This window comes from Pongo pygmaeus, chromosome 2, assembly GCF_028885625.2.
Source record: "Pongo pygmaeus isolate AG05252 chromosome 2, NHGRI_mPonPyg2-v2.0_pri, whole genome shotgun sequence".
Classification (NCBI taxonomy): domain Eukaryota; kingdom Metazoa; phylum Chordata; class Mammalia; order Primates; family Hominidae; genus Pongo; species Pongo pygmaeus.
The window spans coordinates 155,832,748-155,856,297 of NC_085930.1; the positions used below are offsets into that span (position 1 = coordinate 155,832,748).

Below are 23,550 nucleotides of genomic sequence, written 5' to 3' on the forward strand. Positions count from 1 at the left end.
AAAACATCATTTACTTAATTAGAACGAGTCATGTCAATATTACCTTTAAAAAATGCTAGAATATTGTTCTTGTGAATACCGAATCAAAATAGAACAAAATGCAAAACTTCCAGAAAGTTAATATCAAAGTAATGACCTTCATAGTATTCATTATGACATATTTTACTTGTTCTATTAAATTTCTGTTATCTTAAAATATTAAAAACTGCCTTAGTCTGATTTCCAGAATCTATACGGAACTTAAATCAAAAAGCAAAAAACAAATCACCCCATTTAAAAATAGATAAAGGACATGAACAGAAACCTCTCAAAAGAAGACATAAAAGTAGCCAACAAACATGTTTTTAAAAATACTCAGCTTCACTAAGCATCAGAGGAATGCAAATTAAAACCACAACGAAATACCGTCTCACACCAGTCAGAATGGTTATCATTAAAACGTCAAAAAATAACAGAGGCTGGTTAGACTCCAGAGAAAAGGGAATACTTATACACTGTTGGTGGGAATGTAAATTACTTCAGCCACTATAGAAACAGTTTGGAAATTTCTCAGAGAATTTAAAACAGACCTACCATTTGACCCAGAAATGCTATCATTGGATATATATTCAAAGAAAAATAAATTATTATACCAAAAAAGACACATGCAAACATATGTTCATCGCCACACTATTCATTATAGCAAAGACACGGAATCAATCTAGGTACCCATCAACGGTGGGCTGCATAAAGAAAACATGGTACATATACACTGTGGAATACTATACAGCCATAAAGAATGAAATTGTATTTTTTTGCAGCAACATGGATGGAGCTGGAGGTCATAATACTAAGTGAATTAATGAAGAAACAGAAAACCAAATACTACATGTTTTCACTTATATGTGGGAGCTAAACATTGAGCACACATGGACATAAACCTGGGAACAATAGATATTGTGGGCTACTAGAGGAGGGAGGAAGGGAGTAGGGCATGGGTTGAAAAACTACCTATTGGGTACTATGTTCACTACCTGGGTGCAATATACCTATGTAACAAAACTGCACATGTATCTCCTTATCTAAAACAAAAGTTAAAAAAATGCCTTTGGGAAAAGCCTTCAAGACCAGTTTACAAATCATTTGAGAAAAGCAGCTTTGTTATTAAGATAACAGTAGCCACTTTTAATGGTTATTGTATATTATGGAAATTGGCAATAAATGTAGCTATGTTGGTAAAATAAACTTTAAGTTGAAAAATATTAGAGGTAAGACCTAAAAAGAAGGCATAATATGAACTTATCTAAGGCTAAATACCCTTACTGACTGATTTGTTCGGGAATTTTTTAAATACATAAATATCTTTTTAGCTGAATTTTTTCATTGAATTTTAGTTTTATAATATATATTTTAAATTCAAGAGTAACTGCACTTTTACCCATCTCTAATACAATATTTCCTTTTTCTAAGAAGCAGAACAATTTCAGAATAATAACTTTCAGTGAAATCAATCAGCTGATAAAAATGGCAGGTTCACACCTCTGGTAGGAGTACAGTGTTGATGAAGACAAGTTCACAGGTTTGATCCCTAAGTGGGCCAATTTACTTTGCTACAGGCAGTCCCTCAGACCCAGGCCTGACATCCTGAAAATGGGAGCCATCAGTCATAAGGAAAAAGTATAGGTGAAGTAGAGCTAACTTATCCCCACTGTGGGAGAACAACTCCAAATACAAACCAGCTAAATGTTATGCCATGGCATTTTTCTTGTAAATAAAAGAGGGAACTTGGCTGGGCTCGGTGGTTAAGACTGTAATCCTAACACTTGGGAGGCTGAGGCAGGAGGATTGCTTGAGTCTGGGAGGTCAAGGCTGCAGTGAATCCTGATTGTGTCACTGCACTCCAGCCTGGGCAAGAGAGCAAGACTCTCTCAAAAAAAAAAAAAAAAAATAGAGGGAACTTTCTTCCAAATTTAGTCATTGGCCCTGGTCAGAATGTAAATCTGATCTCCAGAAATGTACTTTAAGATCAAGTATGTCAACAATTACTGATCTAGTAATCAATTATTAGATAGATGTGGGGAGACAGCAAAATAGTGTATGAATTTATTTATAATATATTCTTTACCAGCTTCCCATAAAGATTGGCTGCTGCTCAAAAAGAAAATATAGCTACTAGCTAAGAAATTATGGTAATAGATTGGATAGAATACAAATCATCAAAGCATTCTGTGTCAAAGTTTCATTTCACTCATTAATGTGGGAACTAGCAAGATGACAAAGTAGTTCCAAACAGTATTTGAAAAACAGAAACTTTTAGTCAGTAGGAAAAAAAAAAACCTGAAAAAAAGTGCCAAATTAGATACAAAATTGGTAAAATTATTACAGGAAAACAGAACCATCACGCCTTACCAGTTTTACAGAAGTATAAAAAATGCCCTTAATCTGTTCTGTAAACAAAGCAATATTATTAGAGAATATTAGAAATATCTGGGAAGTTTTTTAAGCTGCCAATAAGTAGGTCTTACCGCTGATATTCTGATTTAGTTGGAAACAGGTGAGATCTGAGTAGAAGGCGTTTTAAAACCTCTCCAGGTGATTTTAAGATGCAAGCAAGTTTGAGAACCACTGCGTTAGAAAGAGACATGGAATTTTACATGGGTTTTCAAAAATTTGCCCTAGCATCTTGTTACTCAAAATGTGGCTCATGATTCAGGAGCATTGATACCGCCTGAGACTATTTAAAATCGAGTATCTGGGGGCCCCACCCCAGATTCACTGAATCAGAATCTACAATTTGGAAATATTTCCAGGTGATTCAGGAGCACATTAAACTTTGAGAGGCACTTCTGTAACATGATATTGAAATGACTGCAATCATCTTTTTGCCTCATTTCCAAGTTTTAGGAAACTTTTCCTGGGATAACACCAACATGAAACTGCCACCATACTGAAACACTCAAAATTTTAAAAATTGGTAAATATCACTAAAAAGACCTCAGGTAGCACTTTAAAGATAAGAATGTTTGTGGTGAAGGGAGTCAGCTGTAAGCTGGAAAGTCTGAACTAAATCAGGCAATGGTCCCACTTTCAAGGATTCTCAGCTACCAGTTGAACCTGGGGCAATCGGACTAGAAATATTTAAGATAAATACATAGTTGCTTAAGGAAGCCTAAAGTCAAGATCATGTTTTATGTAGCCATCAATCACCTTTACTAAGAGCTGCTGGGGACTTGGGGCCGGCAGGTTCCACAGGTGTCCATTGTTTGAATGCCTAATTAGGGAAAGGTACAAAATTTTCAATGAAAGTGTTTTAAGCCACTTACCCAGCGTCGAATTGTTAAAATTTTGATGGTCAATGTGTAAATGCAGACTTAGTTTTAACTCCGTTCTGTAAAAGCTTGGAAGGAAATTTGCTGCCTTTTGACTATTAAAATTAGGGGCATAGTAATCAGGCAACAGTACCTTCTGTGTGACTATTGACACTCATATTCTCTTTTCTTTAAATAACTCAGGAAGAGAAACATTTTCCAGAGATTGTTCAACGATTCAAGGTCCTTACACATAATCAATAGGGAAATGGATCAAGTAAAGGGGTCCTAGTTGCCAGTTCTTGAATTTTTCTTAATAAGAGGAATGTGACAAAAGAGAAAGTAAGAACTTTCTGAGGAAATGTTTTCTTTATATGGTAGAAGATTCTCTGCTGTTGAAAATGGATGTATTATGCTAAGAAGTCACACTACAAACATGTTTAATTCATTCATTTAATTCAAAAATATTAAATTTATCAATGCTCGTTATAATGGGAGGCATTCTGGTAGCTACTAGACATACAATATTAAGTGATACCATATAGTTGCCACTCTCATAGAGTTTACAGTCCAATGAGACAGACAGACAGTAGACTAATAGCAATAGCAACATGAACAATAAAAATTAATTAAAAGTTTATAAAAGTGCTGGGAAAGCAAAAAGAGCATGTCACGGTAGAGAACACTGCAGCAGGGGCTACTAGGGTATTCAGAACTTCTCCCATTCTAAAGACACTGTGCACTATTGTAGAGAAAAAAACATAGCCCCCTCTCACAGCTCAGCTGAGACCTAGTATTTCCTCTGAGAAACATCATTTCCAACTTTTTAAAGTCAAAGCAACATTTACCATTCTTTGGTCTGACCCCACCCTGGAGATATGTTTCAAATTTTACAGATGCTGATTTAGTGTCATATCAGCAGATTTAGCATCACCCCTGGAGGATAGGTCCTACACCAGATTTTTCAGTCAGTCGGTTATAAACTCCACTCTCCTGATATGCAAATAATTTCAAGCCTGCTATTTTAGCATTTTAGTATATTCTCCTACCCACACCAATCATTTTATAGAAGGTTTCTCAACAGTTGCACTATTGACATTCTGGGCCAGAAAAGTTTTTATGGAGATAGGGGCTGTCCTGAGCTCTGCAGGATATTCAGCAGCATCCCCGACCTCTACCCACTAGATGCCAGTAGCACCTATCCCCTCCGTAAGTTATGACAACGAAAAACGTCTTGACATTGCCAAATGTGCCCTGGGCTGGCGGTCAAAATCTGCTCCCCTAGCCCTATTGAGAACCACTGAATTAATACTTTTGCTACTCTGTTGCTAGGTAGAAATACTGATTTAATTAGAGATTTAAACTACTCAAGACAGGTTCTCTCTGAGTTTTATATAGATCACAGAGTTTAAGACCTCATCATAATTAATACTGAAAAATCTTTTGTTACTTATTAAAACCAGAACCTCATTAAAACAGCTAAATTTAAACGTTGAAAAATTAAAATGCATCAGAGCCTTGAGTCAAGTGTTTAAATAAACAGCTGAAGGTGCTTTAGGGGCACTTCTCCAGGACACATGCTGGACACCGAGACAGGTAAGCATCTTGGCCACTGGATTTCCCTCCGTTGCTGAAATCTCTGCCACTGCAACAAGAGAACACTGTGCAGCTCACCACCTGTCAGTGACGAGGATTATTCTGCTATCCTTATTACATGATTTCCAGGTCTTCCGTACTTTTGATTCCAAACAGATGAAGCTGGAAGAAAAAGAAAAAAGGAAAGAAGAAAGTTGTAAGATGGATACAGTTGAATGAAGCATAGACTGAGATCACTCCTGTTAGGGATGTAACTTCTCACATAAAGAAGTAGAGAAAGCTCCTTCCCATCCTTGCTTGAGTCAAGAGTTTATTAAATTAATTTGCATATAATGGTTAATTTAGTAATGAACAATATTTTCACAAACTGTTCCAGTAGCACTTATCAATTTGTGACTTCTCCTTATGCCGTAGTAAAATCTTCAAAAACTTACTCTTAGAATATTTTGACAAGATGGCTGGGCGCGGTGGCTCATGCCTGTAATCCCAGCACTTTGGGAGGATGAGGCGGGTAGATCACGAGGTCAGGAGACCGGGACCATCCTGGCTAACACAGTAAAACCCCGTCTCTGCTAAAAATACAAAAACAAAAAATTAGCCAGGCATGGTGTCGGGCGCCTGTAGTCCCAGCTACTCAGGAGGCTGAGGCGGGAGAATGGCGTGAACCTGGGAGGCGGAGCTTGCAGTGAGCCGAGATCTCGCCACTCCAGCCAGGGCGACAGAGTGAGACTGTCAAAAAAAATATTTTGACAAGATGTTAGATCACGGATTTACAATAAAGAGTATGGTGAATATTTAAAATTATGTAATTCTCAGAGCAATGTTTAAAGAAAGTAACTATTATCTGTTTAAAAATATTTTGCCTGGGAGTATAATATGGTATAAGTATTTTTCAGAACTGTTTGGCTATCTCTTACAAAGTTAGATTACATGTACCTATGATCAAATAAAATGAAAACATATATCCCAAAAAAGACTTGTACAAAAATATCCATAGCAGTCTTATTCATAATAGCATAAAACTGGAAACAACTCAAATGTCCATCATCAGGAGAAGGATATACTATTATTTTGCATACATAAAATGAAATATTTACCTCTCAATAAAAAGGAAAAGCTACTGATGTATGCAGTGTGATGTAATCATGTACACTGTAAAAACAATGCTGATAAAAAGCAAAACAAAGTCATTTATATAAAACTCTTGGCAGGCAAAACCAATCTATGATGATTGGAGTCAAGAAACAATTATACGTAGATGAGGGTAGGGAATTAACTGCAATGGGACACATGAGAATTTTGTGGGGTCATGAAAATATTTCATATCTTATTTTTAAAGAGTCACATTAGTTTATATAATTGTCAAAACTCATAAAATTGAACAACTGAAAATCGTGCTTTATTGCATGTAAATTATAAATTGTAAAATGATATAAAATGTATTACCTACTTATATTAGAATATACAAAAAGAATAGACAAAATCATAATTTTGTCACCTGAAGGTTATTGTCAAGCTGTTTGAGAAAATCTTTCTGTTTGTTTTAATTATTTTTTCAGATTTCCAGAAACTTTAAACATAGAATTATCACAGGGCTCAGTCCCTGAATGTTCTTTCTTTTCTATTTGTACTCACTCTTTTTGTGATCTCATCTTGTTCAATGGCTTTTAAAGTTATCTTTATAGTAATGGTTTTCACAGTTCTTTTCTGTCTACTTGACACTCATGTAAATGTCTAATCAATCTCAACATTTATCTAACAATGAGACTCTAAATTTTCCACCAAATCAACCCTTAACTCATAGTTTTTCCATTTCAGTGAGAAAAACTGATTCTTCCAGTGGCACAAGTCTAAACCTCAAGTTCATGCTTTACTCCTCCCTTTTTCTTATTCACATATTCAGGAATCCAACCATTTTTCACTCCTTCAAATTCCACCACTCTATTTTGAGCCACCAGTACTTCCAGTCTGGATTATTACATGGCTAACTAGTTGTATTAGGTTGTTCTGTGCATTGCTATGAAGAAATACCTGAGACTGGGTAATTTATAAGGAAAAGAATTTTAATTGACTCATGGTTCTGCAGGATGCGGGAAGCATGGCACCAGCATCTGCTTGTCTCCTGGTGAAGCCCTCGGGTTGCAGGCACATCACATGGCAAGAGCAGGAACAAGGTTGGGGGCAGATGTCACACACTTTTAAACAAACAGGTCTCATGAGAACTCACTATCATGAGGACAGCACAAAGACATGAGGGATCCACTCCCATGATCCAAACACCTCCCACAAGGCCCCACGTCCAACACTGGGGATTACTTTTCAACATGAGAACTGGGCAGGAGAAACCCCCAAACCACTAGTCTCCTTGCTTCCACCCTTTCTCCTCTACAGTCTGTTTCCACACAGCAGGCAAAATGAACCTATGAAAACTAAGTCAAATCAAGTTACTCCTCTGCTGAAAATCTTTTAATGGCCTCTGCCTTGATTCAGAGTACAATGATGTGAAGGCCTTATGAGATTTGCCTGACCCAACCTCCTTCACTTACCTCTTCATTTTCACCTACTTCTACTGTCGTCCTTAATCCTCTCCAGCTATAGCTCATCTTCTTGTCCCTTGAAGACACCAGGTATGCAAACACTTCAGGGTCTTTACATCTCCTGCTGCATCTGTCCAAAAAATCTTCCCCAAGATGTCTACATTACTCACCATTTCCTCTCCTTTAGGTCTTACTTAAATGTCATCTTCTCTGTGAGGCCTTTCCTGGCCACTCTAGCTAAAATTGCAAACTCTCTTCATCCAACATCCTCAATGCCTAAAATGACCATATTATTTATGATTCAGTGTAAGTGACTTAGCAATGTTCTTTGGATTTGCATTATCAAATCTTCCACTTTCTTTCCGTTTCTGGAGTTGAACTCAAAAGGGAGTTAGGGAGATACACAACAATTAAGGCAAAAGAATGTGTATTCTCTGTAAACAAATCTGAATGCAGGTTTTTAAATTAAAAAAAAAAATAAGTGGCAGAAAAGGAAGTTGACTTCAAAACAAAAACCTGGAAATTTGCACAGGTTTTGGAGGCCCTTAAGCTTCTCTATCAAAGAAGCTTGTTATTACCTAATTGTGAGGAAAATATGAAATATTTACTAAGTAAATAGTTATTGCATATCTATTAATTAGAAGTCAAAGAATTGGGTAATAGTATAAAAGAGACATTATGACAAGATGGTGAGGGAAGGAGCAAAAGAACCTAAACCATACCTGGCCCTGCCACCATTTCTCCTGTGTCCCAAAATGGTGTATCTCCAATTCACCCACCTTGCTCCTACCACAGCACTTGCACACCAGAGAACACTGTTATTTCATCTATAAGGATTAAGTACAGCAATGCCTAATTCTTCTACTTTAGTACTACAACCAGTAGTAAAGACATTCAAAATTCATTCACAGAAAAAAATGGAAAATATAAATCACAATGAGGTAAATAAAGGCAAACAACAGAGAAACAAGAAGGTAATTTCGTAAAATGGAAAGCACAGTGTTGACACAAAAAAGAATTCTAATAACTTTTTTATGACAATAAGTCTTTATTTTTCATATAGAATGCCAGTGCAGGTAACCATCAGAAAACATACTGCTTTTTTAGAATATACAGAACTGAAAAAAAAAACACTTTACCATGGTACCTTACTGTACATAGAAATCTAATGAACATCTTCAGGCACTACAACTAGGACATAAAATGAGTTAATGCTATTTGTTGATACATTATAAATCACTCAGCATTATTATTACAGGCTATCTTTGCCTGAAAGCAGAATTACAATCATTCTGACAGCACTGGGCAATTCTAAAATGTAGGTCTAGTGAAAAGTATGTACAGCCAGCAAGCAAGCAAGGAACAGATGCCATGTCATTTTCTGAAGGGACAGACTGATTTGGAACCTGGCTCTGTAGATTTTAACAATTGATATAGCCATCTTAACAGCTTAATATTGAGTTTCCCTCACTGTGTATGTTGGCAACCAGCAAAAGTGAGAATTCCTGTAACATGAGCTAAATAGGTCTAGGATTAAAAATGAGAACACTATCCATATGACAGAATTGCTTCTTCACAACTGGCAACAATTGTTGCCCAGTTCTCACCTGTTGTCCTGCAAAAACCACTCACCTGATGAGTTTTCTCTTATTGAATTGCATTCCACTACATATCACTTATCAATTAAATATTGCTTAAGTATTCATGAATGCATCCTGTGATGGCTAATAGTGAGCGTCAACTTGATTGGATTGAAGGATGCAAAGTATTGATCCTCGGTGTGCCTGTGAGGATGTTGCCAAAGGAGATTAACATTTGAGTCTGTGGGCTGGGAAAGGCAGACCCACCCTTAATCTGGGTGGGCACCATCTAATCAGTTGCCATCACGGCTGTAATATAAAGCAGGCAGAAAAATGTGAAAAGACAAGACTGGCCTAGCCTCCCAGCCTACACCTTTCTTCCATGCTGGATGCTTCCTGACCTCGAACATCGAACTCCAAGTTCTTCAGTTTTGGGACTTGAACAGGCTCTCTTTGCTCCTCAGCTTGCAGATGGCCTATTGTGAGACCTTGTGATCAGGTGAGTTAATACTTAATAAACTTTCTTTTCTTATATATATACATAAACTATATATGTTATATATACATATATATATATCTTCTATTAGTTCTGTCCCTCTAGAGAACCCTAATATACATCCTTTCCTCTTCATTTTCTCTATCACATCTCTCTGTGTGCATGTTATGTATATAAATGTTTCAAGTCCCACCATGTCTTATCTGCCCGAATACAATAGCCTTCTTGTAGTCTCATTTTGTCATTCTACTTGCTCCTCTTGCCAGTGTATCACCAAAATGAACTTTCTAAAAGGCAATTCAGATCTTGTTACGCCCCCACTGAAATTCTTCTGCAGTCCTTCTGCAGCCTTGGGGCTATCCTTACCTTACCCTTAAAGTCCTCAGCAATGTTTGTCTTTGCTAGCTTTCCAGCATTTTCTAGTCTTCTCTACTCGTTCATAAAGATTTACGTTTTGGCCAATTTGACAGAAGCCTCTGCAGGGTATGGAAAGAGTACCTACAAGGTGAACAGAAAGGTTTTGTAGAGGAAGCCTTCTGGAGAGTGGAGAGGGAGAGGGAGATGATGTTTCCCAAACAAGAGAGCAGGGCGAACAGAGGCAGACGCAGGAGTCACAAGGCCTGGTAAGGAATCAGGATGTGGTTCAATAGAGCTGAGGCAAAGGCTTATAATACAGTATGCTGGTGATGGGACAAGAAAACCCCGAGTTAAGGAAAGAGGTTGAAGGGTAAATTCCTAGAAATCTTTTTATGCCAAGGTAAGGAATTTGATTGAAATATGGAGAGGCCATTATTATTCTACTAAAAACACTGCAGATTTGTTAAGAGAAGAGATGGCAAAACCACAAGAGTTAGCAAAGTCTTCCCTGAAAATAAATCATTTTGTGCTTGATCACAGTTATATTAAGGTTGATAATTATAAAGCATCCTATGTGTGGCCTCCCTTCTACATTTCAGCCTGCTATAATAAATTATCACAGGGCCAAATTAATGTTTTAAAAACATAAATCAGATCATGTCACTTCCTTGCTTAAAAGCTTTCATGGCTTCCTAGAGCATTTAGAATAAAATGGAAAAACCTTACCCAGTCTTCAAAAGTCCTAAATGATCTGGCCCCTGACTACCACTCCAACCCTGCATCTAGCATTCCCCATCATGCTTATGATGACACTTCAGCCACAGGGGACTCACTTCTGTTTCCTAATAATGCACACATCCATCCTTCTATAGGGATTTTGCACTTGTTCTTTCTTCCTGAAGTTCTTATTACCTGATTTTTTTATCAAGACTCCTGCTTGTTATTCAGATTTCAGCTCGACTGGCATCCTCTCATAATTACCTTATTTGTGTACTTGTTTATTATCTGTCTGTCTCTCATGCTAGAATATAAATTCCTTGAAAAAGGAGATATTCTCTATTCTATTTATTGCTTAAATGCTGCTACTCAGAAAAATTCATGGCACTTAAGACATACTCAACAAATATGTGTTGAATGAATAAAAGAGAAGCAGAAATTTCTGTTTTATAAAAGTAAAAAATACACATTAAAGTAGCTGTTACTTTGTGTTTTATATATAAGTGTACGTCATAAATATGTTCATGTACATGTATTTTTTACTTCTTTGTAATGAATTAGCAAAAATGAAAAAAATTAAACATGGCAGCTGCAAAAAATAAATAAATAAATAAATAAATAAATAAAATGTGAAAGAACACCAAAAGTCAAAGAAACAAATCAGAAAAATGTAGGTGGTCATGCATTAGAAATATTTAACCTGTGAAGTTTGTCTCTTCCTATTCTTGCGAACGAAATAGTTGTAAGGAGAATAAAATGAGGAGCAGAAAGAACTCATCCTTTATCCCATCTGGAGAGCTTGTACAAAGAGAGACTTAGAAGAAAGGACAAGAAAATATGCTGGGGTCACAGAAGGAAACTGAGTTGAAAGGAGGGAAAAAATCTGCATTCCGAGTCATTTGGAATAGAGAAGGAAGACAGACATTATCTGAAGACCATGTTCACCAGACGCAAAAAGGCTGAAAAAGAAATCGACATCTGTGAAAGGCTCGTGCACCCCACATCTGAGGGGGCAGATGAAGATTGTTTATGTAGCACAAGAAGATGTTGGGAGAAGGAAGGAACAGGCTCACATGGAAACATATGCTCTCTGAAGCGACTTGAAAAATAAAGCATGCAGCCGAGAGAGAAACATCTGTGTTGCACACGGGCAGACCACCAGTAGTGAAGCAGACTAGGGGTAGAAGGAAAAGGCGTACACAAACAAGATCGGACATTATGTCTTGTCAAAATGACATGTAAAGGCACTGGGTCTGCATCTCATTCTCTGGTGAGTTAATGGGAACTCAGCCATCTGGGGAAATCAAAGATGAGTAAATTAGCTGCTTTAGTGTTTTCATAGTTTTGCAGAAATGACAATGTGTTCACAGGTTTCTTCAGGGCTTTTTATTCCTGCTGGAAAAAAATTCTTTAGAGTACAGATTATTTATAGTTTTTGAGAAACATATTGTAGAGCTCTTATTCCAAATCTACTGCAATAATAGACGCAGCTGGATTTCTCATCCTTTGACCACATTTTCAGTACATAATAGCTTTAGAAGAAATTATTTCACAATAGTCAATGATTGTAGGAATTTCGTATAGAATTAACCAGATATCAGTTTCCATTAGGTATTAAGAGTTGACAATGTGAAATATTTATTTTAATGATACATACTAAATTTTTAAAACTATACTTAATAATAACTAAAACTAGTTATAAAATTTAATAGTTTCTTAAACTATAGAAATAAATTTTCAAGCCTTTGCTATTCTCTTTACACTAACTCAATTTTATTGGTTAAACAAAAAGTTAAAAATTTTTAAAAAGGCCAAATGACAATTGACTATTGGATTACATATAGCTTACACTATAATTTTATTATGTTGTAATTTGCTATGACTTTATATATATAATCTGTAAGTTTATATAAAACATATAGTCATATTAATCTTTACATAGACATATACATAGCATAATTTTATATGCAGATATAATTTTTATTATAAATACTAACTTATTTTTAAAAGTGAGGGTCTCAGATAAGGAAGCTAAAAGGAAAAGAGAGAAGTAACTTCAAGTATGTGGTATCTGATATCCACTGCACAGTTCCTGAAATGATTTTTTTAAAAATTACATAAACATGTAGAAAACACAAATATTTAAGGGCAGAAAATTATTGAAATTGTAAAAATATGTTTTGTGGTATCTTGATAGTATAAGAATGTCAAAGACCTAAGCATACACAACAATCAGAGAGAAAAAAGTAACTGTAGGGTAAATACAGAAACCATAGAGTATCTTTAGAATAAGTGTACGGTAAGCGTGATTCAATCATGGCTGAGAAAAATAAACTGAAATAAAAATCCATTGGTCTATATTGCAGAGATAATAAACCAGATCCTGGTAAAATCCCAAAAGTTAAATTGGTGATGTTTAGTTTTTACAACATCTTGATATCATTCCTACCTTTCTCTCTAAACAAGTGCCCACTGCCTAACACTCCATTAGGTTGTTGCGCATGTAATTCACAAAACTTTTCTTTCTCTTCATTCACCCACTCTTCATATTACCACTCTTATGTATTACTTCTTCAGCACTCCTTGATATCTGCTGTGGAAGGAAAGGTGACCTAACATTTATTAGGAGCTTACTAATTACCAACTTTTTAATGTGTTATCTTAATTCTTATGACAACCTTATAAGGTTTTATTTTTTTCTTTTTAAAGACATGGAAGCTAATACTTGAATATAGTAGTGAGATAAAATGATGAATTAAGACTTAAAATAGATATGTCTAACTTTAAATATCATGTTCTTTCTGTCACACTATATTGCCTAATAAATTACTCCTGACTGCATTATTAATATCTAATAATGACATGTCATGATTCCAAATTATCATTGTTGAATGCCAACCAGTTCAAAAAGAGTCTTCTTTTGCATTCCTCTAACTATTCAAGTGATATATGCTCATCATAGAAATTCATAAAATATAAAATAACATAAAGGCAGAAAAAATGTTGCTGTAACAATTCACACAGAGGGGAAAGTCAGTCACTGCTAACATTTTAGAATAACACCTTTAGTTCTTTTCTGCTCCTTCTGTATGTTGTGCTCCTTTTTAAAATCTACACAAACAACTGATATATTTGAAAAATTCCAAGCAGAATAGTAATCCTTTGAAAAATGTCACTTTGATAAAGTATTTCCCAGTGTCTCAATCACCTATGTCATTTAATGGTGAAATTTTCACCAGCAAATAGCCCAATTCTAACATTCAAATAAAGGAAGACTAGAGATTGACTTACAGAATGGTGGAATGAAAATCTCAGTGAAACACTCAGTCTCTCACAAAAACAACAAAATACTGACAAAACAATAAAAGTAATCATTTCTAGAACTCCAGAAATTAACCAAAGCCAAAAACTATGTTATAAGGCCAATATATTAGAACAGACATTCTAAGGCCATATGCTGCCTTATTTTCTTTGAGCCTTATAGGGCCCAAAGGCTCAGCAATGAGTTTGCTTGATCTTGGCAGATATGCCTCCCTCCCAGCAGAACAGGGTCCCCACTGAGGTGATTCTCTATCCACTGCATCAGCTGCATTCTACCTGGCCCTCTACCTAACCAGTTTCACCTCCTTGCCAGCCTGCAAAATTACTCAAATGAGCCAATCACATTTTCCCGTCAGAAATAAGGAGCACACCACCTTTCTGTTACTACAAAGCTTATCCTTCACAGTCCTTTCTGGTTCACTCTATTTCCAAGCACCACTCCTATGTGGCATATGGTGTTCTCCCTCCCCAGGCTGAGTATATGTAACTAATAAACTGCTCCCAGTCTCATCTGCCCAGTGTCAAATGTAATGTATTTGGCCATTTTGTATTATTTAGTGCAAAGGAACCCTCCTTCACCCATGGGGTCAATGGGAGTGATCAGAATATAAATAAACTGAAAATCATCTATGCAAGAGAAAATACTGAATCTCTTCAGACAACAGGCATCTGTGACATTTAGATTGGGCTATTTCCACTCCCCAGCTCTCCACATCTCAGTAGTGCAATACTATGAAAAGCCAGCCATCTTGCAGCCAAGATGGAACTGAACTCTCTTGGAACTCAAAAAACAAAAACAAATAAACAAAAAAACAGCATTCATCCTCAGAACACAGTGGGTATAATGTCCAAACATAATGTCCAAATATCCAGCTCCATGGAAAATTTCTTTTCTCAGAATGTTATGACTATTAGATTTAACCCAGATTTCAGCTTAGCCAAGGTAAAGAGGAGGGGAGTACTATCCCCAGGTCATTGCTGAAACCATGTCAAACTGCTCACAATATTGCAGCAGCAACCAAATTTGGACAGTGGAGGGAGGTCTGATAACAAGGTTGTTACAATATTATTATGGACTGAAAGTTTGTATCTTCCCCAAAATTCATATGTTGAAGCCCTAGCATCCAGTGTGACTAGATTTGGAGATGGGCTTCTAAAATAATAATTAAGGTAATTGAAGTAAAATGAAGTCATAAGTGTGGGGGACCCTAATCTGACAAGATTATTATCTTTGTGAGAAGAGACACTCTCTATATATAAAACTCTTTTTCTGTTGCCCATATGCACAAAGCAAGGAAAGGCCATGTGACCTCACAGAGAAAAGGTAGCCAACCACCAACCAAGAGGAGAACCCTTACAAGGCACTAATGCCTGCTGGCACCTTGATCTTGGACTTCCAGTCTCCAGAACTGTGAGAAAATAAATTTCTGTTGTTTATGTCACCCAGTCTATGATACTTTGTTTTGACAGACAAAGCAAACTAATACAGATTTATTAGCTAGAACATCAAGTTTTCAAAAAAAATATAAGATATGTAAAATAAAACAAGAAAGTGTGCCACATAAAAGAGCAAAAATCAGCCAACAGATCATTTCCCTGAGGGAACCTAGATTTTTGACTTAGTAGATAAAGATTTTAAATCACCTTTTTAAAATGTGTTCAAATTACTTAAGGTAATCATATCTAAAGAACTCAAGAGAATGATAACAATCATGTTTCACTGAGAGTATCCATAAACAGATATAATTTTTCTGAAAAGAACCACATAGAAATAATTCTGCAGCCCAAAGTTAAAATAACAAAAAAGAATAAATTATTAGATGGGCTCAAAATCAGACTCTCACTGGCAGAAGAAAAAGATCAACAAACTTGACAGTTTAAGAGATTATCCGTTTTGAAAGGCAGAGAAAAAAGCAATGAAGAAAATAAACAGGACCTCACAGACCTGATGGATATCAGCCAGCATATTAACATGCACATAATGGGAATCCCATTAATAGAAGAGAAAGAAGAAGAAATGATATTTGAAGAAGTGATGGTCAAAAATTCCAAATTTGATGAGAAATATTAATCAACACACCCCAGAAACTCAATGAGTTCCAAGTAAAACAATCTCAAAAAAAAATCACCACATCCAGACATGTTATAGTCTAATTGAGAAAAGTTAAAAAAGAGAGAAAATTTTGAAAATAACAAAAGAAAAATGACTTATTATATACAACTAATCCTCAAGATTAATGGCTATGTTTTATCAGAAACCATGAAGTCTATAAAGCAGTGGGATAAAATATTCAAAGTTCTGGAAAAATAAAATTTACAAACTAATAATTCTATATCCAGGAACATTATCCTTCAAAAATGAAGAAATTATGGCATTTCCATAAGAACAAAAACAAAGGACTTGCGACTAGCAATTCTGCCCTGTGAATATCATTTGAGTGCATCCTTCAAGCTAAAATGAGAGGACACTAGACAGTAACTTGAGTCCACACAAATAAATTTAAAAGCATCAATAAAAGTAACTATATAGGCAAATATAAAAGACAGAATAAATGTCTTTCTGTTTGTAACTTTTCCATGATCTTACTTAAAAGACAATTGTATGAAACTATAATGATAAAATTTTGTTGATGGGCTTATGACATCTAAAGTGTAATTTGTATAATAATTGTAGCACAAAGAAAGATAATATATCTCTGTTATAGCAAAATGTTTGTATGCTATTGAAATTAAGTTGGTATAAATTTCAATTAGATTGTTTTAGGATGCTATTTATAATCTCAGGCAATCACTAAAAAAACACTAAGAACTTTAAAAACAAGGAAATTAAAATGACATATAGAAAATGTATTTTAAACACAAAAGGAGACAGTAATGGAGGAATACAGAAACAAAAAAAGACAATAAGACATACTGAAAACAAGCAGCAAAACATTTAATGTAAATCCTTCCTTATTTATAATTATAATAAATATAAATGGAGTAAACTCTTCAATCGAAAGGCAGAGATCAGAGGGTGGATTTTTAAAAATCTCCTATGTTTTTGATATCTATGAAAGGCACACTTTAGATTCAAAAGCACAAGTAAATTGAATGTAAAAGGGTGGAAAATATAACAAAAAAAAAGCTTAGAGAACTACATTAATATTAGACAACATAGACCATAGAGAAAAAATTGCTTCTAGAGATACAGACATTTTTAAATGATAGAAAGATCAATCTACTAGGAAGTATAAATCTATATGCACCTAACAACAGAATTCCAAAATAAATGATGCACCAAAAGACAGAACTGTAAGAACAAATAGAAAATATAACTGTATTAGTTAGAGATACCAGTATCTTACTTTCAATATCAGATAGAAATTTAATGAAGGGCAACTTCACTTGTTAATTAGAGGCACCATGAAAATGCTTGCTTTCTGTTATAGGATGCCTACACCAAGCAAGCTTTTTCACACATCCTCTCCTTTACCTCCATCATATCCATCATCGTATCTCAACATATACCTTAAATTCACTGACTTGTTCTCTGTATAAATAGTGTCACCACCCTAGTCCAAGCTACTATAATCTCTCCTTAGCCTAGCCTAACATATTCTTATACTAATATCTCTCATTTATCTCTTTTCCTCTTCCTGTTAATTTTTCACACAACAGTTAGTGCCATGTAACTTTTTATTTTTGTATCATAGCACTACACCTGAAACCCTTTATAAGCTTTTCATTGTATTTAAAATAAATTTAAATTTTTTCCCATGGACTACAGAGATCTGCATTACCTTGGCCTGCCTAATTTTCCAAACTAATTTTAAATTTCTGATTCTTCATCTTCTTGCCACATGACGTCTTTCTGTTTATCAAACCCACCAAGCTGTTTTTCAGCTTTACTTTCAATCTTGCTAGTCCTTCCATGAGATATCCATCAAATCTCAGCTTAAATATACTCCTCCCCAGAGAGATATTTCTTAATCCAAACCACATCCCTTTGCCACTCTCTTTCATTGGTCTCTACACATTTTTTTTTCCATCATAGGGCTTATTACTCTTTCTTATTACATATTTGTTAGTGATATTACTTGAAAACTGAATTCAGTATTCATCTGTTTTACCTGATGTTTTTAAACAATTCAACCTAAGGCAAAATATATACCACAGAATTTAATTTAATATGGAAAAATAATTACAAAACATAAATGCCTTCTAAATTATTCAGACTATACTTCTCTTCTGTGAATGATTCATGAATCTCTTTAGATTTATGTCATCTTTAAAATATGTTTTCTGGCTAAATTCTGCATTGATATCTCTTTCCCTAGGATCAAAAATTATTTTTATCTCTGGTTATTCTATTTCCCTCACTGACAACATGCGTAATCCTCAATATTCTAAATTTTAAAAAAATCATTCAAATATTCTTTAATCAGACCTTGAATGCATATACTTTCATGCTCTTTATTATTGATAATGACAAATAGTGTCATGATTTATGATCATTTCAGACAAATTTTGAGGCACATTAAGGAACACTGGGCTAAGATCTTGAGTTTCTCATCAAGTTGTACCTGTCAAGTGAGTACAACTAAAAATGAAAATGTATGCCTATAAAAATGGCATATGTTTTAAACACTTCTCTTTTCTTAAAATGGTTGTAGTAGTAACACTTTTTACAATAAAGGAGATTGAAACTTTTTCATGTATTTTATTTCAATAAAATTTTAACAGTCTTTTCCATTTCTGCTTTTTGGAAATTATGGTGACCTCCCTGGAAAATCTGTTTTCACTAAAAGTGATTGATCAAACAGAATGTTTGGCTAGAATAAAGTATGTTACATTTATTCACACTCCTTCAACATTTGGGGCCATTTAAACAACAACTTTTTCCGACTGACATCAACACATGAAATTGTGCCCAGACATTATTTATCAGAAATTAATTATTTCACCAATATTCTTTTGGAAGGAATATCTTCTGATTGTTTTTCACTTGCAGTGTACAAAAAGGGTATATCTTTTTAATTTGTAAAACTATATACCACTTATGTTGTATAAGTTAGTTAATATCATATAATTTGCCACCATATAACTTACTATTATGTAATTGCCACACGGTCAGTGATTTCTATCTGCCTTGGCCAGAAAATGATTTTTTATGAAAACATGTATATGCATGTCTACATGCATTAACAAGATATTTTGGTGAAAATACTTCATTAAAGTGAGTATGTGAGTAGAGGATGAATAATCAGGACTCTATATTTTAATGATCCTGTTCATCTGCTCTGCAATTGCTAGGCCATAAATTTCAAATTCAGCATCTTTACTTATAACAACCAATCACTGGGATAATATTTAACTCTTAAGTGTACAATTTCCCCTGGAAAACATTAAAATTAATCTCAAAATATGTGTTCACCTATAATATAATGTTCTTAAATAATTCTTTTCTAAGAAAGTTAAGATAATCTCTGACACTTCCTATATATCACATATACTTTTTAAATTTTTCAAATTCCAGTTGACTTGAGGGAAATGACCCATTCTGTTGCTTAGTGGTAAATATAGACATCAAAAATATTCAGAGAGAATTCATCAATGCTCACTTCATCAGGACAGCAAAGAAACTATAAATAGAGAATATGTGGGATGTTTTCCAAGATGGATGAGTAGGGACACTAGAGGCCAGTTTTCCTCAGAAGGAAGATCAAAGTTACAGGTGAATGGTCATGATTCAAATGGAAAGCTGAAGGAAGAGAGCAGGAACTGTTAGAGAGCACTCGGAAATATGCAGGGATGCAGAAAAGGAAAGAAGCGAGACTCTGGCAGAAATCAACCCCTGAGGAAATCCTAGTCCCTTAGAAAGGGGCTAGAACACCACCAGCACATTTTGTGATGGCTGCACTGTGTTGAGGGTAAGCCTACCACCACATGGGCTTTCACAAATAGTGGGACCTATCTGCCCCTCCCTACGCAGAGCAGTAATATCTTAGGTGAAGGTGCATTTCTGTACTCCCTCATTCTTGTGACAGTCTGCTGACTATCAAATTGTTAAGAAGCCCCTGCACCATCATGACCCTGGGCAATTCTGTCAATGGCAAGTTGGGAACTTCCCAGGGACAAAGCACCAGGTAGCAAGCTCACATACATGTGCCTGCAATCTCCTCAGGTGCAAAAGGAGATGATGGGTGCCATACACTTGTGCACCCATGAGAGGCCACTGCCCTGCCTGGAGAATCTCAGCCCTTGTTCCTCCACTAGATCTTCTGAAAATATACTCTAGAATCTACTCTGACTTTGGCAAGCACAGGGGATCAGTAGGTACCTGAGGAGCTATGGGACCCTTAAAGATTTAGCCCTCAAGCATGGCTGCCCCTAGGGGAAGGTGAAGCCCAGACTGCCAAAGCCTCCTTGAGATGAAAGAAACATGGGCATGGTGCCAGTTGATAAAGGGGACAACACTGATTGCCGGGAATGAACTTGGAGAGGGGGTCATCTCCCACTCACCCATTCACTGTTACAGACACAGTAGAGGATTTCTCTACTGGGGCCTGGTATGAGTGACTTTGGAGACAACCTTACCAGTACTTCTTGTAGTAGCTGCACCTCTGTTGAAGGTGAGCCTGAGGCAGGAAAATAGGGTCTGGAGGCAGGGAACATAAGGCTGATTCACACTTCAGCTGTAACAGGAAATATCCTCTCCATAGGGAAACACCCAGTAAATGACTTTGTAACTTTACTTCATCCTCTTCATTTACATAGGGCATCCCCCAAATAGAGGGTATTTGAACTAACAGAAACTCTGTAACAGGGCCTTTGAGTCCCTAGGCTCAGGCCCACTCCCACACTGTGGAGTGTACTTTCATTTTCAATAAATACCCTCATTCTTCCTTGCTTCATTTGTGCATTTTTTCCAATTCTTTATTCAAGATGCCAAGAACCTGGACACCCCCCACCATTAACATATTTTGGCAAGCCAGCCTGGAGGAAGAGGTGAGCCCAAAGTTTGGGATTTATTCTTCTCCTTTCTCCTTTTCCTTTCTGCTCCATACAAGGGAATCACTTTCTCTCTCTTTTCCTTTCCAACCTGGGACTCTTGGGCAGCGCCTAAACATGGAAGCAACTGCAGGTTTCTGTCCATGGCCAGTGAAACTAAGGGGTTTCCATGTGGAGAAGCCTGACCACCACTGCCCAGTACACTTAAGGAACCTGGGGCTTTTTCATTTTATTTTCCTCTCTTTCTTTTTCTGTTTTTGAGTGGCTGTTTTCTAGTAGCTCCTTGGAAATTGAGGGCAATTTCCAGGGGTCACTCCCTGGTATTGCCTGAAGGCCTAGGAGTGATTGGGAATATTTCCCTGCCCCAAAGTGGAAACTTTTTAAAAATCTTTTCCAAGAATGATCCCTGATCCCTACATGCTTGAAACAAACTCGCACGTTTCAGGTGACTTCAACCTTCTTTTCTTATGCTAAATTCTTTCCTTCCCCTATTCAAGTGGCTAAGGGCAAAGGAAACCTACCCAGCCTCCAGTTCCTATCATTAAAGTTCATGGAATGGGAAACATGGCAAAGTGAGAGACAGGACTAGCTGGATTTCCTAGGCCGACTAAGAATCCCTAAGCCTAGCTGGAAAGGTGACCGCATCCACCTTTAAACACGGGGCTTGCAACTTAGCTCACACCCGACCAATCAGGTAGTGAAAAGAGCTCACTAAAATGCTAATTAGGCAAAAACAGGAGGTAAAGAAATAGCCAATCATCTATTGCCTGAGAGCACAGCTGGAGGGACAATGATCAGGATATAAACCCAGGCATTCGAGCCAGCAATGGCTACCCTCTTTGGGTCACCTCCCTTTGTATGGGAGCTCTGTTTTCACCCTATTAAATCTTGCAACTGCACTCTCTTCTGGTCCGTGTTTGTTACGGCTTGAGCTGAGCTTTCGCTCGCCGTCCACCACTGCTGTTTGCTGCCATTGCAGACCCGCCGCTGACTTCCATCCCTCCAGATCTGGCAGGGTGTCTGCTGTGCTCCTGATTGAGTGAGGCGCCCATTGCAGCTCCCGATCGGGCTAAAGGCTCGCCATTGTTCCTGCACAACTAAGTGCCCGGGTTCGTCCTAATCAAGCTGAACACTAGTCACTGGGTTCCACAGTTCTCTTCCATGACCCACGGCTTCTAATAGAGCTATAACACTCACTGCATGGCCCAAGATTCCATTCCTTGGAATCTGTGAGGCCAAGAACCCCAGGTCAGAGAACACGAGGCTTGTCACCATCTTGGAAGTAGCCCGCTGCCATTTTGGAAGCAGCTTCCCACCATCTTGGGAGCTCTGGGGGCAAGGACCCCTAGTAACAAAAGTATGACTTTATCAAATTATAAGGATGCTAAAAAATCAAAGATTATAACCAGGTACCAAAGGAAAGCTCATAGTAGGCTCTGGAGGCAATGCATGCAAAGTGGCACCAGTACCCACCTAAGGCCAGAGATGATGTCTGGAACTCTAAGATTGGATCCTACAGGAGGACACTCCAGAGGATCCTCTGGACTCAAACTCTCCAAAGAGGACACTCCTGACAGAGGCTCTGAGGTCTAATAATAAGCCCTCTTTAGAATTTTCTCTCAAAGTTGCAATGCTGCTTGGCCCCAAAATTGTTTAGAATCTGAAGTTTACCATCTAATGGGAAAGTGGGATGGCCTTGCATGTATCCAGGCTTTTGTGCTGCTGTTCTAAGCAGAGGGCCTGGTTAACGTGTGACACCCTCCTTTGGTACTGTTTTGCTCCAGTGTTCCTTGGAGTCTGGGGAGGTTTAACCTTAAAAAAACAAACTGCCATGGAGACTGCTTTGCCCAAAATTTTGGTTCACAGCCTTCCTTGGATTATCTAGTGGGGCAAAGTAAAACTCACAAGCTTATATTGCTATCTCATGGCTAAGGCTCCAAGCTATTGGATCTTTGTTTATGTGTGTGTATACGTGCCTAGATGTGTTTATTTGTATGTACACTTATTGTTTATGTTGTGTCTACCAAATTGGCTTATAAGTAAAAGAGTGCTCATAAATTAAGTAAATAAGTCTAAGCAATTTTCAAGTTCATGTAACAAGTATAACTTTGCTAAACAAACTAGCTTTAAAATTATTGGAGGAATAAAAATAGAAAGGCCTTCTGAATTGTGAGCATACATTTTGTCTGAATTTTATGTTTGTCTTTGCTAGACATTTTGAAATGATAGTGTTAATTCAAGCTGGAAGCTGCATGAGGTGATCCTGCCTCCCATTCTATTCAAAGTCTCACTGAGATAAATGCATATCTGATTGCTTCCTTTCGAAAGGCTAATCAGAAACTCAGAAGAATGCAACCATTTGTCTCCCACCTGTGATCTGAAAGCCTGGAACCCCCTCCCCACCTTGGGTTGTCCCACCTTTCCAGACCAAACCAATGTTTGTTTTACATATGTTAATTGATGTCTTATGTCTCACTAGTTAGAAGTAAAAATTAAGTACAGTGAATGGAATAAATGTTTTAGGTAAACTTTTCGTGTAAGTTAAAATCTTAAAGTTATTTTGATACTTATTTAATATCTGGGTCATTTCTAATTAAAAAAGCATTGTGACAGGGGAAAAATGTTTCTAAAATTGTGAAATTGTTTTTCTGTATAAATGCCCATAT

The 23,550-nt window shown here is 36.6% G+C and overlaps 1 long non-coding RNA gene across 2 annotated transcripts in view; it reads right to left on the bottom strand.

Moving 5' to 3' along the window:
* Nucleotides 1-3,729: 3,729 nt before the first annotated feature.
* LOC134739129 (uncharacterized) overlaps nt 3,730-23,550 on the bottom strand; it is a 327,387-nt gene continuing 307,566 nt past the window's right edge. For both annotated transcript variants that reach the window (XR_010125640.1, XR_010125639.1), the window contains 2 exons: nt 5,318-5,455; nt 3,730-5,045 (listed from right to left, as the gene is read on the bottom strand). This is a non-coding gene — a long non-coding RNA (uncharacterized LOC134739129). The remainder of the gene's footprint in view (nt 5,046-5,317; nt 5,456-23,550) is intronic.